The following is a 14,212-nucleotide window of genomic DNA, read 5'->3' on the forward strand; positions in this document are numbered from 1 at the left end:
CTAGAGATATTTTAAAAAAAATTTTAACTAAATTAACTGGTGATGTATAAAATAATAGTTCAATAAATTTATTTAAAAGAGTCGGCTTATTAAAATGTAAAATTTCATGAAGGGTATAACATCACCACTCACATTTGTGTAAAAAACGTTTGACTTCACCTTAAAATGGCTCAAATCTTATGTATGTAAATATAAGAGAAATATTTTTTTTCGAGAACAGGACATGCAAGCGTCAAATGAAGCACACACATACACGCTCGACTATCACATATACTCATGTATGGAAGCTAAAACAGAAAGGCGAAAAATAGAGAAAAAGGCGACGAAGCAAGCAAAATACAAGTATAAATCTCTTGCATAAAATAAAATAAAAAAAACGGCAAAAAAAGCTGTTGTTGATGGCCATAACAGTGGGTTTGGCATACCAAAGTGGCTGCAACAATAACGATGTATAAAAAAATAACAATAACAACAAGTAATGTATGTAATAGTGGCCAAAGCAATAGCAACAACAGCAACAGCAGGGGAGCAGATTTAGAGGTTACTTATGTGTGATTTAGAGGAGCACGCGCGAATATGGCGGTGATAATTCTTTAAAAATTGGAAATTGTTTTCCAATCGATTCTGCATTAAGTCAAAGCCCCAACATTTTGGCGTTGGTTGTTTTTTTTTTTGTTACAGTTGTTGTTATTATTTTGCTGTGCATTTCCTAACGCTGATTGTTTTTCAAAAGCATGAAAGATGCCTTGCTGGAGGGGGTGGAGGGTAGCACACAATGTTTGCAAAACGTTTGGTTGGGGCTAGTTTAGGTATTATAGATGCATAAGAAATATAAGTTTTCATATTTACGGACATTTAACAGCACACATCGTAACATATATTAGTTTCTTACATTTGCTTCGAGAGAGTGTAGTTTTTGTGATTTAAGGTAGGTGAAATTAGCACAAGAAAAGAAGAGAGAAATATAAATTTTGTTTAATTTTATATGAAGTCAAAAGACGATAAAACTGTTCGAAGTGTCGTTGTATGCGCAATATGCGTTGAAGTTATTCTGTTTAATACTTGCAGTTATGAAGTAGGAACATTTTCCTAAGAAATATGTAAAAAAATTCAAATATTGAAGAAAAAAGTTTATTAGCTGCAATTTGTTTAACTGTCAAAATATAGTAGTTAATTTATACGAGGTCACAAAAAAAATTCACAACAATAACGGATGTTTTAAATTTTAGATGTTCAGATGATTTAAGCAAGATGATGACAAACACTGTTAGTAGCTTAACTTTGCTCCTTGAATACCGCCTTAGTTAAAATCTAATTATATACGAGTGTGGTCCGGTAAGTGTTTAGTCTCGCCGATTTCGCTACAATTGAAATAGAAATGTAGTATGGTGCCATTTATTGTCAGCGATTATTGCAAAAATCTCAGCCGAATCGGACTAGTAGTTTTCAATTTGACCGCGAGTGGAAGAGGTCGTATTCGCGGATTTTAGAAAAATTGAAAGAGAGAGAGAGCAATCAATAACTATCATTCATACCATTCTTATTTTTGTAAGAGAAAACGCGTTGTGAGTTTAAATAACACTTGGATACAGAAAAAGTCACTCGTTGGATAGAAATTTGAGTTGACTGAGGAGATTATCGCCGCCGCGGAGACCTATTTCGCAGATCGTAGGAAAAAGGTATTTTTCAGATGGGTTAAACAAGATTGAATATCGCTGGATCAACTATATCGCTCTAAACAGAGGCTATGTAAGGGAAGCAGTTGCTATTTTTCCAAAATATTCGTTTTCTTTTGTGTGCTAAATTTTTATTGGATCACCCTCGTATTCAATAGTTTGGCATATGACTCTTCTCATTGCAGTTGATCTATCCACGTTTCATGCCCTTAGGGCAGTCCTCGCCTTCTTTGGAGGAGCTTCACGGAGTGTCTTAGCGGTTCAAGCTTGTATGTTCCTGGAATTCTTTTAGCCGCCAAGGAGTAGAGTCATCATATACAGCACTAAAGTTTTATTTATTACACCACGTGATTTCCCCCATAAAAAATAATCAAATACAATATATTGTGGGTAATAGTAATCAAATATTTTTTGCTGTGGTCGTCAATGTTTGGGCAGGTCAATATTCAAGGCTTTCGTGTTCTTGATCGCGGCATTAATCTGAATCGCAGCGGCAATGTCTACTCTAAAAGTACAATGATAATGGAGTACGCAAATGATATTAACATCGTAGGTCTTAACAACGCCGTCAGCGCACCCCTTTCTACTTTAGAAGTGAAAGTGGTTAGTGTTGTAATGAACTACTTTGTAAATTTCGGAACCAGCATAAATTCCACCAATAATCTAAGCCTGGAGATCAAGCGCAGAATAACTCTTGCTAACAGTTGCTACTTTGGGATCGGTAGGCAATTGCAAAAGAGATCCCTCTCTCAATGAAAAATATGTCCCTCGACATTCCCGTCCTTTTATAAAGCGTAGAAACTTGTACGATGACGAATGAAGATGAAAAACCACTTGGCTCATTCGAGAGAACTGTTCTCCCCAACGTCTTTGGAGCCTTCCGCGGGAGCGATGAATTTCGAAAAAGATGAAACCACGAATTGTATGTGCTCTATCGGCGATATAGATACAGTTAAGCGCATAAAAATCCATGTTGTTGTTGTAGCGGCAGAATTTTTTCGAGTTGCCAGTCCTTGGCCGGAAAAAATCCGGGTCCGTTCCGGTTACGTAGACCCGACTGTTATGGGAACGCCTTAAAAATCCATCGATGGATTAAGTCCTTAACGAGTCACAGAGTATGAAGAGTAACTGACAAAGTTTTGAGTTCTCGGCGCAGATCGACCCACGGTTGTAGTGTCAAAGAAGAACAAGAAGAATCAAATAGTTTCTACAAGTTTTATTATTTATTTTATAAAAGTCTTTCCATAATAATTATGGATACCTTTATGAACCATAAGGGCCGACGTAATTTGTAACTAATTCTAAATATTTTCGTGGACAGTTTTGTCGATATGTTATGTAATTGCTGAAATTATATATATTATTTTCAGGCGCATAACTATGTTATTAACATATATTTATTACGTTAGCTTTTGATGGCTGAGAAAATAGAAACAATGCGGTCAAGTGATTAACCCTATAAATGTGCACATGTACGTAAGCATCCTTATAGGTATTATATAAAGGTCAACCAGAATAAAAGCTAAAGAATTAGTAGCGACACAAAGGAGATGAAATAAAAGTTTATATAATAGCGAAATAGTTAATAAAAACACCATAAAAGGCAATCAGAGCAGCGAAAGGATAAGCCAAAGCACACTTACATACTCATACGAGGTTTTATAGGTACTGAAGAAGGTAGTTAACATAGAAGCAGAGGCAGCAGAAAATAAGTAAAGCATCTTCGCTTGGATGGGCAGTGTGTTAGTGTGCGAACACATTCAAATCTAAAGGCACCTTTGTTTGAAGGCTTCGAACTGCCTCTTAGAGGCTGTTTTATCTTATTTCGCTTTACCACTCTCTCCACTCGCCTTCAACAACACTCGAGAATATGTTTTTCATTTTGTAATACCCCGAACAAAACCCATAATGTGACTACAGTAGTCAGAACAATGTGGCTCGAATATGGGTAACAATAGGTTTGACTGAACGCCGGCAAGGAGGTGGTGACTCTGACAATGCTCGCTTGGCTTGGCGGCAGCAAAAAGGGCAACAACAATGGATACAGCTGTTTATAGGGTGGGAAAATAGGCAGGCGCGTGTGGCTTACCAATAGTGGGCGGGTAATATGTATATAATTATATATGTATGGGTGTATACTTCCACTTTGTATATGTTTATGTGTGTGTTTTCAATGCCGCCGTCGCTGTAGCTTTTGTATGACAATCGTGACATATTTTATTTGCACAATGACAATGGCAATATCTAAACGCTCATGACTGTAAACATACATACATACAAACATACATACACACACACACTCTTATAGATAAACTTACAATAGCGTAGAGACACCACGAAGTAGGCACATACAATCGCTTGAATCCAGTAGCATCACTGCCTAACGCAACTCACTGTAGATATACAATTTAGTAGGCGAAACATTTCCACTTTCCGATATTTAGATACTTTCCTTTTGCGCCACATACACACACAGCGAGGAAAATAAGTGAGTGCCACGCCAAGGTATACGAGTAATGGCAACATGAAAAGCAAACAGCTCTGCGAAGAAGGTGGCAAATAGTCGTGCAACAACAACAAAATAATCACAGCAACAAAAAAATAATGCAATTTGAAGTGAAATACACGTAGCGTAAGTGCAAAGGATAATGCGAATTGAAATGACAAAACCTAAAGTAATCATTGGGAAAGTGTTGCCACAGTGAGAGTGAATGAATGCTGCTTGGTGTGTGTGTGTGTGTGTACTTATGTTCTCTGTTATACACTTTAGAAGGAAGCTTACATAAGTGAAACCAGTTTTTACTTCAATATGACTTAGTTCACAACAGCTACACCATCGATTAAGAGTAGTGTAGAACCTAAATGTAAAAGGTGACTGTGAAAATGCGTTTTTACTCATTCCTACCTTGGGTCCTAATTAATAACATATCGTTTATTTCCTCTAATGTTTGCGTAAAGCTGTGATCTTTAGCAGCGACTAAAAAAGTCTAATTTAAAAAGACGAAAAAGTAATTTTTTAAATTTTTTTCTCAATGAAACCAATAATTACAACCTTGCCAGCTATTTCGACAACCTCATATCTCGTATAGACCTCGAAATTTCAAACTATTTTATCACCAGTAATGGATCCAGCATTAAACCGAACTGAGGTTAAGACCACATTGGTGCAAGTATATTGATTGCTTTATTATTTAAGATGTACTTCGAATAAACTGAAAAAGGTATACTAACATAAAAACACTTCATTGAACATTTTTGCTTTGAACACTGAATTTGAACTCGTAATGAGATTCAAAGCAACGCTGAGTTCAGATATAAAGCGTTTCTCTACCGGGTTTTCAATCATATATGTAGCAATGTAAATATATGCATACCTTACTCGGTGTGCATTTACTAAGGCATATCTGCTTGTAGCAGGTAGTTGTACACCTTAAATTTCTACTACATATATCTTAAATATGTATGTATTGTATATACAAAGGTGTGGAAATAAGTACATTGATATTAAATAAAAACATTATTATATAAAATTTAAAATTTTTTTTTTCCAATATGAGGTTTAGTAAAAAAATACATTATTTAATCCATAATATTTATATTGAAGCTTTTATTTGACATATGTAGTTAGAATGATACGATTTAGGTAAAATATGCATCGTTTTTATCGATAACTTGTTAGCATTTTGAAGGTCATTTCATGACTGGCGTCCCTATTGGTAAAAAACTGGAACAGTCGATTTTTACAAGCTTATTTTGAGGCTAATTTTTCAGTAGCAAAACCAATCAGCGGAGACAGGAGAAGGTAGTAACTTCTTGGTGCCAGGTACACACTATAAGGTGGCCACAAAACGGCCTTTTTTAGAACCAAATCTCTCTAACACTATATAACGCAACCCGATCGCACGTAGACGACTTTAGAAACAGAAATTTATTTTTACTCGATCTGAAAGGTATTAAATAATAAAGCATTAATATTTACGGCAAGATCAATTATGTAATTTACACTTAGTTTACAAAAGTGCTTCTGCGGTTTTAACCAAATTTTTTAAATTTTTTTCTCCACACTGGAACTCTATATTAAATGCAAATACAGTTATACTGTATTGTACTCCAAATATGCTGTTACAAGTTAAGCTTCGAAGGGTTTCTAAAGTTCTAAAATCTTTTTTTAATGTTCTATGCTAAGTAGAATTTGATTTTTTGATTTCATATTCACTTCTTTGGTTAACCAGTTCAAAGCAAAAGTGGTGGCTGTTAGTATTGCAATGGCATAAAATTCTTTTGGTTCTCGTTTTTACTACTGGTCCCATTTATATTGTTGGGGATTTATAAAAATAATATATCCAAACAGCTTGAACTTTTGTTTCAAACATAAACTTAAGGAAATTGCATAGAAATAAGTTGCACTATCTGAACCTGAGCTATTAATCCTTACGTTAGTAACCGCAGTGTATTTGTGTGAAAAGCTTAAAAAAAATTCAATATTTCATTTTAAGCTCTCAAATCGTCGTTTTTTAACTTAAAAGAAAGCTAGTTGTGAGTTAATTTTTTTTATTGTTTTTTAATTATTTTTTATTCTTCGTTGTTATTATTATTATTTTCTTTAAATTGTCACTGACTATTAATATTTGAAGAAAAAAATTTTTAGAAATTTTTTTTTTAATAAAATAAACAAAATAATAATAATACTCAGATCGTGGTACTCCGGTACCCGGTTGCTAAAAGACGTCGGTAAAGTTGGCTACTAACATAAAGGTTAAGCGAGTTGGGCAGATACCTCGAGTTTTCGCTTAAAATGGCGCTGTTTCTCAATGTAAGCTCAAAAGACGGCCATTTTTTTATCTGAGATATACAGAAAATCCTCCAATTTGAAATTTTATATTATCATGGTATAATAGTTTTTTGCAAATTGTTAAGTAATTTTTATTTTGACGAAAGTAATTTTATCTTAAGAAGTACAATATATTGCATACGACATATTTGGGTAATATTGACGGACAACCCTTTTAAGTTTATGTTTTCCAATGCATACATTTATTATTTTTATGTCATTTATAGGAATGGAATCGAAATAGAAGATATTCACATGATGATAGATTAGGTGAATACGCGTGTTGGCTGATGGGAGAAATTCGTTTTATCTTCGAAAACTCGTTCACTCATTTAATGCATGTGGTACATAACGCGCATGTATGTATGTTTCCTATTTTTTACGCAAATCTTCAGTTGAAATTCTCCAAATAGTGTTTCTAATCGTATTTAATCACTCAGCTAACTTTCTCGTAGTAAAATTGGCATCGTTACTAATTTCACGTTCTTTTTCACCAATTAAACATGATTACCAGCTTCTTAACGAACCGGCCTTTGGCCCACATATAAATCCTCTTCGACTTGAGTTCGACTCACACAATCATTACCGTAAATTTTTCCATCAATTTGTATGTATTAGCGATTTTTATACCCTATTCTGTATCTGTATTCTGGTCTAGAGGCATGCTGTTTAGGTATTTTTTAAAATGCTGTATAGAATAGGCAATTAATATTTTTACCATCCATTTTTTTATATGTTATTTATGAACCTTTTAAGAGTACAGAAAAAAATTTAAAAAATTTCTTTTTTCAAAATCCAAAATTTTAGCAGCCGATGAAGTGGGGGGTCTCGAAATATTGGCAGGTGGCCATACCCATGATTTCATCCCTTCCAGTGATCTAAATTGAAAAAAATAAAAAGATTATTAATCTACATGAATGTCGCAAGGTCATGAACTAGGGACAAGTTAAAAAATTTTTTTTGATAAAATGGCGACTGTTTGAAAAAAACATAATTTTTGGACCATTTTTTTGATTTTCTCAAATTTTTTAAAAATACTAAATGGAATTTGAGGATGGGGCTAGTTCATGGCCGAGAGGAGTCTATGAGGATAATTCCCTGAAAATTTCAAGTCAATCGGTCCAGTAGAACTTGAGATATCATGGGTATCAGGTTGAAAAAGACAGTTTCGAGAAAAACGCGTTTAAAGTTTTGCCCGCCGTTCGTTTCGTTTGAATGCCGCGCCAGCAAAATGCCTATATCTCTGAAAATAGTTCGAATTTTCAAAAATCCTCTCGTACACACATTCTTGAATAGTTAAACTTTGAAAATATGAAAAAAAAATTGATTTCTTGAAATTTCTAGACCAGAATACCCCCTTAACAGGTGTAACACCAAGAAGGACACGTCGAAGACTCTAAAAATATATCTGTATATGCTACCATATAAATGATCAGCATGAAGAGCTGAGTCGGTTTAGCCATCTTCTACTGTCTGTATATGCACGAACTATTCCTTCAGTTTTTGAGATATCGATCTGCATTTTTCCACAAGTCCTTTCCTCACCATAAAGCTGGTAATTTGTTAGAACCACCGATATCGGACCCCTATAGCATGTAGCTGCCATACAAACTGACCGATCAAAGTTTTTGTGAGGAATCTTTTGCAATTGTGCAGGGTATTGTAGTTTCGGTGCAACCGTAGTTAACGTTTTTTCTTGTGCTTTTTTTAATTTTAATACAAAGTTAACTGCACATTTTTAATAGATAGCGCTGCATAAATTTAAATTGTGATTATTTCATTATTAAGTTTTCTCTCTTATAAAAAGTATACTAATTCAAATAAATACTTCAAGGTAAATATGCTTGCCTAAAAGTGTAAGCACACTTAAATATAATATATTATATTCTCATAATGTGTGTCGTTAATTTTGTGCACCTACTGTGCAGCCTTAGCTTTCACCTAAGCTTTTTATATGCTCTCCGATTATTTGTGATGAAATCTTCTATTTTATATCGCACTGTGAAGTGTATTTTTATGCCTCTGGCAGTCATCATTTATTCATCATTATTTATTACGAAAACCAAAATTGGTTACTAAGTGTTTAATAAAGTAGAGCTATGTATTTGTGTGTGTAAATATGGCATGCGAATCCCAATCGCTGACATCTTTGTCAATTCTCCGTTTTACTATCAAATTTATTGCATGCCACCTACTCGTAAAATATATTTATGTGTTTTTATTGTTCCGCATACGAAGACATTATTATATTTGAATTCTAAAAAACCTTTTTTTTTGTTTTTGTTTAGCAGTAGACACACAAACGCCGTAGATCATGTTGCTCGCTTTCAACTTGGTGCTGATTTGCTGGTGGCTCCCTTCGGCCATTTTCGCTGTTTCGCATAACCAGTCAAAGCAGGTTCTGACCCTAATATCGCAAATATTTCTATGTGTATTTGTTGTTTTTAATGATGGCTCTGCATATGTTGCTTGTACGTTGTGTGTTCGTGAATGCAGCAATGTTGATGCTTGCAACATTAAAAATACATTTTGTATTTACCATGCGCCGCCATACGTCTATAAAATTTGGGACTTTTGCCGGCTATTAGAACTTCTCACAGCTAACGCCGTTAGTATTTGCGGCCAAAAAGCAATAAACTTTTCTCGCTTTCGAAATTTCTTCATATGCCATCCCACAGTCTCCAGTCACTCATTCAATTATATGGCATACTCATGTGTTATTGTTGTTGTAATTTTTTGTACACTGCACGCTTCCGTTCATTGTCGATCGTCGTTTTTATGGTGTTTTAGGTCAAATTTTTTCCATAAAAATGGCCAAAACAAAAATGGTGTCATGTTTTATGTTCGCTGTGGCCATAAAAGGACACGCGGCCGTTTTTATTAGCCAACGCATTTATGTAATATTGTGTTTTTATAAACAAAAGAACAACAAAAATGTGTAAATATATGTGCGGGAATTAGATTTTTGTAAGCTTATTTTTATTGTTGCCATTTTTATTGCATTTTTATTTACCTCTTTATATTAAAATTTGTTCATAATTTGGTTATATGAACTACAACAACATAAATAGCTATGAGAATATATGTATGTACTGATATCGTTTAGAAATGTTACAGTTTGTTTATTATGAATCGTAATGTATGACCTATGACCGCGAAAGTTTATATTGTATTTAATATGATAGGGTAAAAAATATCTATGATTTTTATCCAGAAGTTCATATCATAACATAATTAACATAACTTACCGGATACCGATTCATGGTCAACAGGATCCGTTCCACTAGGTCCATAATAATACTTGAATGCATGTCATCTACCAAAACGGTTTGTCGGAAAGAGTGTAATTTTCAAAAGAAGAGGTCGTCTATGTTATCTCTCTATTATATATAAAAGTTTTCTGCTGCTGTCGAGAACCAACTAAAATAAGCAGCGGAGGGCGCCTAGTATATATTATATATAATTCTGAGATAACATTATTCTCAGCGATTGCTTGCGTTATACATTGATGTTTACATTTATTGTAGTTCGTTCACACTTGATTTGTCTCATCGTACGATTTAACAGATTATTACTATTCTAACTGACTAAATTTAATACCCAGTTAGCATTTATCGATCCATTTTCATTACTGGGTTTAAGGTGTTATATCAACTTGTGATCGATATACATAGATATATGAGAGCAAATACTCTGAAATTTTTTAATTAATCCGGCCAATAGTTTCCTTGATATGAACGTATTTTCAAGAATATCCAAGTTAAAATATAATCGGCTTCCAAAACTTTAAAACGTTTTTCTCAAAACACTATATTTAGAGCCGCTGAGGAAAATTTTTTCGCAACAGCTAGACCAATCGACTTGAAATTTTCACACGCCCTACTTAGATACACTTGTCTGGTAATAATTGAAAATATAAAATTTTTGCTAAGACTTAAAATTTCCATTTATATCGAAACTTTAACTGTCATATCCTGTATTCATATGTAGAAATAATTATTTGCTTTGGTTTTTGGGGTTGAGATACTATTAAGCCGAAAACTTCACCACCGCAGTATACCTTTTTGCGGAGGCTCACCTTCAGATCAACCACGGGATCAAGGGAATATTGATCGAAACGGATCGCCGATTATTAAAGTACATTTAATTCTGTAAATGCTTTTGGTTTTAATTTATTTATTAAATAAAATTCTTCTAAAAAAAATTCAACCTCTTAAATAAGAGCCTCCCCGCTCTAATACTCCGTATTTGAAAATGTCAGCTAGCAAATCATCAACTCAGGCATTTTTATTTCCGAAATTCTTCTAAGTTTTTTATTGGTGAAGGAAACAACCTTGTTTTAAACCAATTAGCAACTATAAATAGATGAAAATGAACATTGATCTTCTAAATTCGATTCGATGTAGGGTGTATAGTATCTTGGTTACACATCCTGCTAATCGTTTGCAAACGGTCCTTAATATATATATGTGTGTATACATTTTGTTTATCAACTGATTAGATCTTATCGAAATAGATATTGAGCTATAATATATATACCTATATATATCACGTACAGACAGACAGGCGATCAGGTAGACGTGACAAAATGATGTATGTCTGTCTGTACGCGAAAACGATAAATTCTATGAAGATGTGTTTTAACAGACCATTGCTACAAAATGCTGTTAATCAAAATGGTATTTGGTACAGACGATCACTGTAGTATGGGACGTATGTGGCATAAAAAGTTTTAAAAATAGTGTAAGTTTTAATAAATGTACAAATCTTTCAACCTTTATTGAACATTTCATGATACAGTGTGAAAGTGGGGGAAATAACCCACACTCAACCTCTTTAAAAATACAGCGATTAAATGGAGAAATCTAAAGATGCGATAACTCTCATTACACCGTCCACAATTAGGCAAAACCTTATATCTTGGTAACTACTCGACAATGCGACAAAAATTTGGTACATAACATCCTCAATTTAAAATTAAAAAAAGAGCAAATTCGGACTTATTTTAAATACCTTTAGTGTTTCTCGTAAAAATCAAACAAATGAATGAAGATGTCGAAATATAACTTAACACAAATAGTGATTTTAGGGTGGGATATCTCTCATCTAAAAATGGTCGAACTCGGCCTACACTTTTTCTTGCAATATGTTGCTACAGTGAATAATAGTTTTGTTCACTTAACGGTTGTTTGTATTACCTCAAACTAATCGAGATAGATATCGATTTATGTACATATAAATGATCAGGATGACGATACGAGTTTAATTCTGAGTGACTGTCTGTCTGTCCGTCCGTCCTGGCTAGCAATAGCTTGAGTAATATTTTAGATATCTTGATGAAACTTGGTACACAGGTGAATTCGGATTATAACCCCGCGCACTTCATAAATAACGGTTTTGTCATATCGTATCATATCATATAAATTTGTGATTTATTATAGAAATTCGGTAAGATTCTTTTCTGGTGATAGTATGCCAGCACGTCAAAAATGGGTAGACTCCGATCAATTATTTCCTTGGCCCCCATATACGTAATGACAAGATTTTCGAACTTCAGGCTGACTTTATACCGCATATATCGATCAATATGTGAGTGTTGTTATTGAAATTGAAAGATCGTGTTTTTCTAATAACAATGTATCGTTACGTATAAGATATTTACCCAGCTTTGATGCTTGCAACTTGCAAGAGTAGGAAATGTTCGGTTACACCCGAACTTAGTCCTTACTTAATATTTTTGTTTTATATTAATATTTGTGCGCCGAGTTCTTTAATCTGTATAAAGGTCAGCAAAGTTTAAAATATATTTTGTATATATGTGTATGTATGTATGATACGTGTAATATTTTCTATATAAAAACTATGTATAATATGGAAAAATGTCTGCATATTATTGTCGTTAACATTTATCTAAATATTTTTCCTTTTGTTATAACTGGAATACAAATTTAATATTTTCCTGTCACTACAGTTGTCCTCATGACATTAGCAATGAAAAATTGGTTGCGCCACTGATATCAGTAAGTAAGTAGGTATACAATATAAGTTTTTACATAGCAATGTCCATATGTTTGTGTCTTCACTCCTTTTTCGCCTGCAGTGTAATTAACTTTTTGGCGTAATTAATGCCAACTCTAATTATTGTTAATCATGCTTAGCTCATGAAACGCAAAAAATATATGAGCTCCAATTAAAATCACAAACATGTCAGGAGGAAAATGTTGCATAAACGAAGCGCGTTGCCGCAGACGCACGTCCATACAAATGTGCACCCATTCTAGCAGCCATCAATTACCCCAATACTACAATAAATGCTTATATAATTATGTACAACTATGTAACGGTGCAGGTATATATGTATGCGTGTATGAGTGTGCGCTTGCTTAACGGTACCCCACATCAAAATGAAATAATTTTCGTTTGACGTTCAGGCGCCCCCCATATATACATACTTACAGATATATATTTGAGTTAGATATATACGTAGCATATTTGTATATATGTATATATATATATGCATAGATATAGAAAAACAAGTATCTTCACATTTTGTTGCCTCCACCGTTGCCGCCATGTTGAATTTTCATAAGACAACCCATTTTGTTGGCGCAACTGCTTCACCTCTTCCAGCATCTCAGCTTGCCATCTGCTCTCAAACACATTGTTGTGGTTGTTATTGTAGTGTACTTGAATCACTCACACCGTGCGGGCGCACACAGAAGAAGAACGCACCCAAAGCATCAGAGTCATCATTTTCCTCATCATTTTCTTTGTCAACTTCTTCATTTTCATCATTATTATTATTGGGTTATTGTTGTGATTATTGTGCTTGTTGTTGTGTTGCTATCTATAGTTTTGTTGTTGCCCTTGTGCTGCTGCTATTAACATTGGCATTGTTGTTCTAACTTTTCTTGCCTTTTGTAATGTATTGTATTGTCGTGAGCGTTGTTTTCGTTTTGTATTGTTGTAGTACTTTTGTTGTTGTTGGTTTTGTTGTTGTTGTACTACTTCTCTTAGGTACTTGTCTTTCTTAACTCATTGCCTTGGTAATAAATCTTTCCTGCTCTTATCTTGTTTTGTGCACATTTTGTTGCCTCTCATGTTGGTTTTGTTTTTGCTTTTACTTTTCCTTTGCCTTGCGTTGCTTGATAATCAACGTGTACCCGCTCTGTGCTGCTCTAAAGCAGCAACGACGACCTCAGCCCAAACGAAAGCAGGAGAAGCAGCTCCACCGTCAACTCCAACCCAGATTTGTTGTTATGCAGCAGCCGTTTCACCGCCACCTACAAACCGTTATGTATATGTTGTTTCTACAGTTAGCTAAGTTTGTGCTCTTCATCGTGACCCTTTCTCACATTTTATTCTTCTTGCATATTCAAGTTTACAGAACTTATTTACCCTTTTTGTTGTTGGTCGGTACTCATTCCTCCAAGCGCAGTCACTTTTTGTTCACAGCGTGTTATTTGTATTTGTCACTCTGATTCACATAAAACATAAATATTTATATTGTTATGCTGAGTGCTTATGTTGAGACATATTTAATAATGTAGGTGTGTATGTAGCATATATAGGTATATGTATGGTATGGTATATGTAACATTTTTAGGTATTAACTGCAGTGAAACATTGAACAAGTGCTGAGAAGTACTAGACTAAAATAAAACTAGTCAAAAAAGAATTTGTTCTATAGAAAATTTTGGAAAGT

The sequence above is a fragment of the Bactrocera oleae genome, chromosome 2 (genome assembly GCF_042242935.1).
Source record: "Bactrocera oleae isolate idBacOlea1 chromosome 2, idBacOlea1, whole genome shotgun sequence".
NCBI lineage: Eukaryota > Metazoa > Arthropoda > Insecta > Diptera > Tephritidae > Bactrocera > Bactrocera oleae.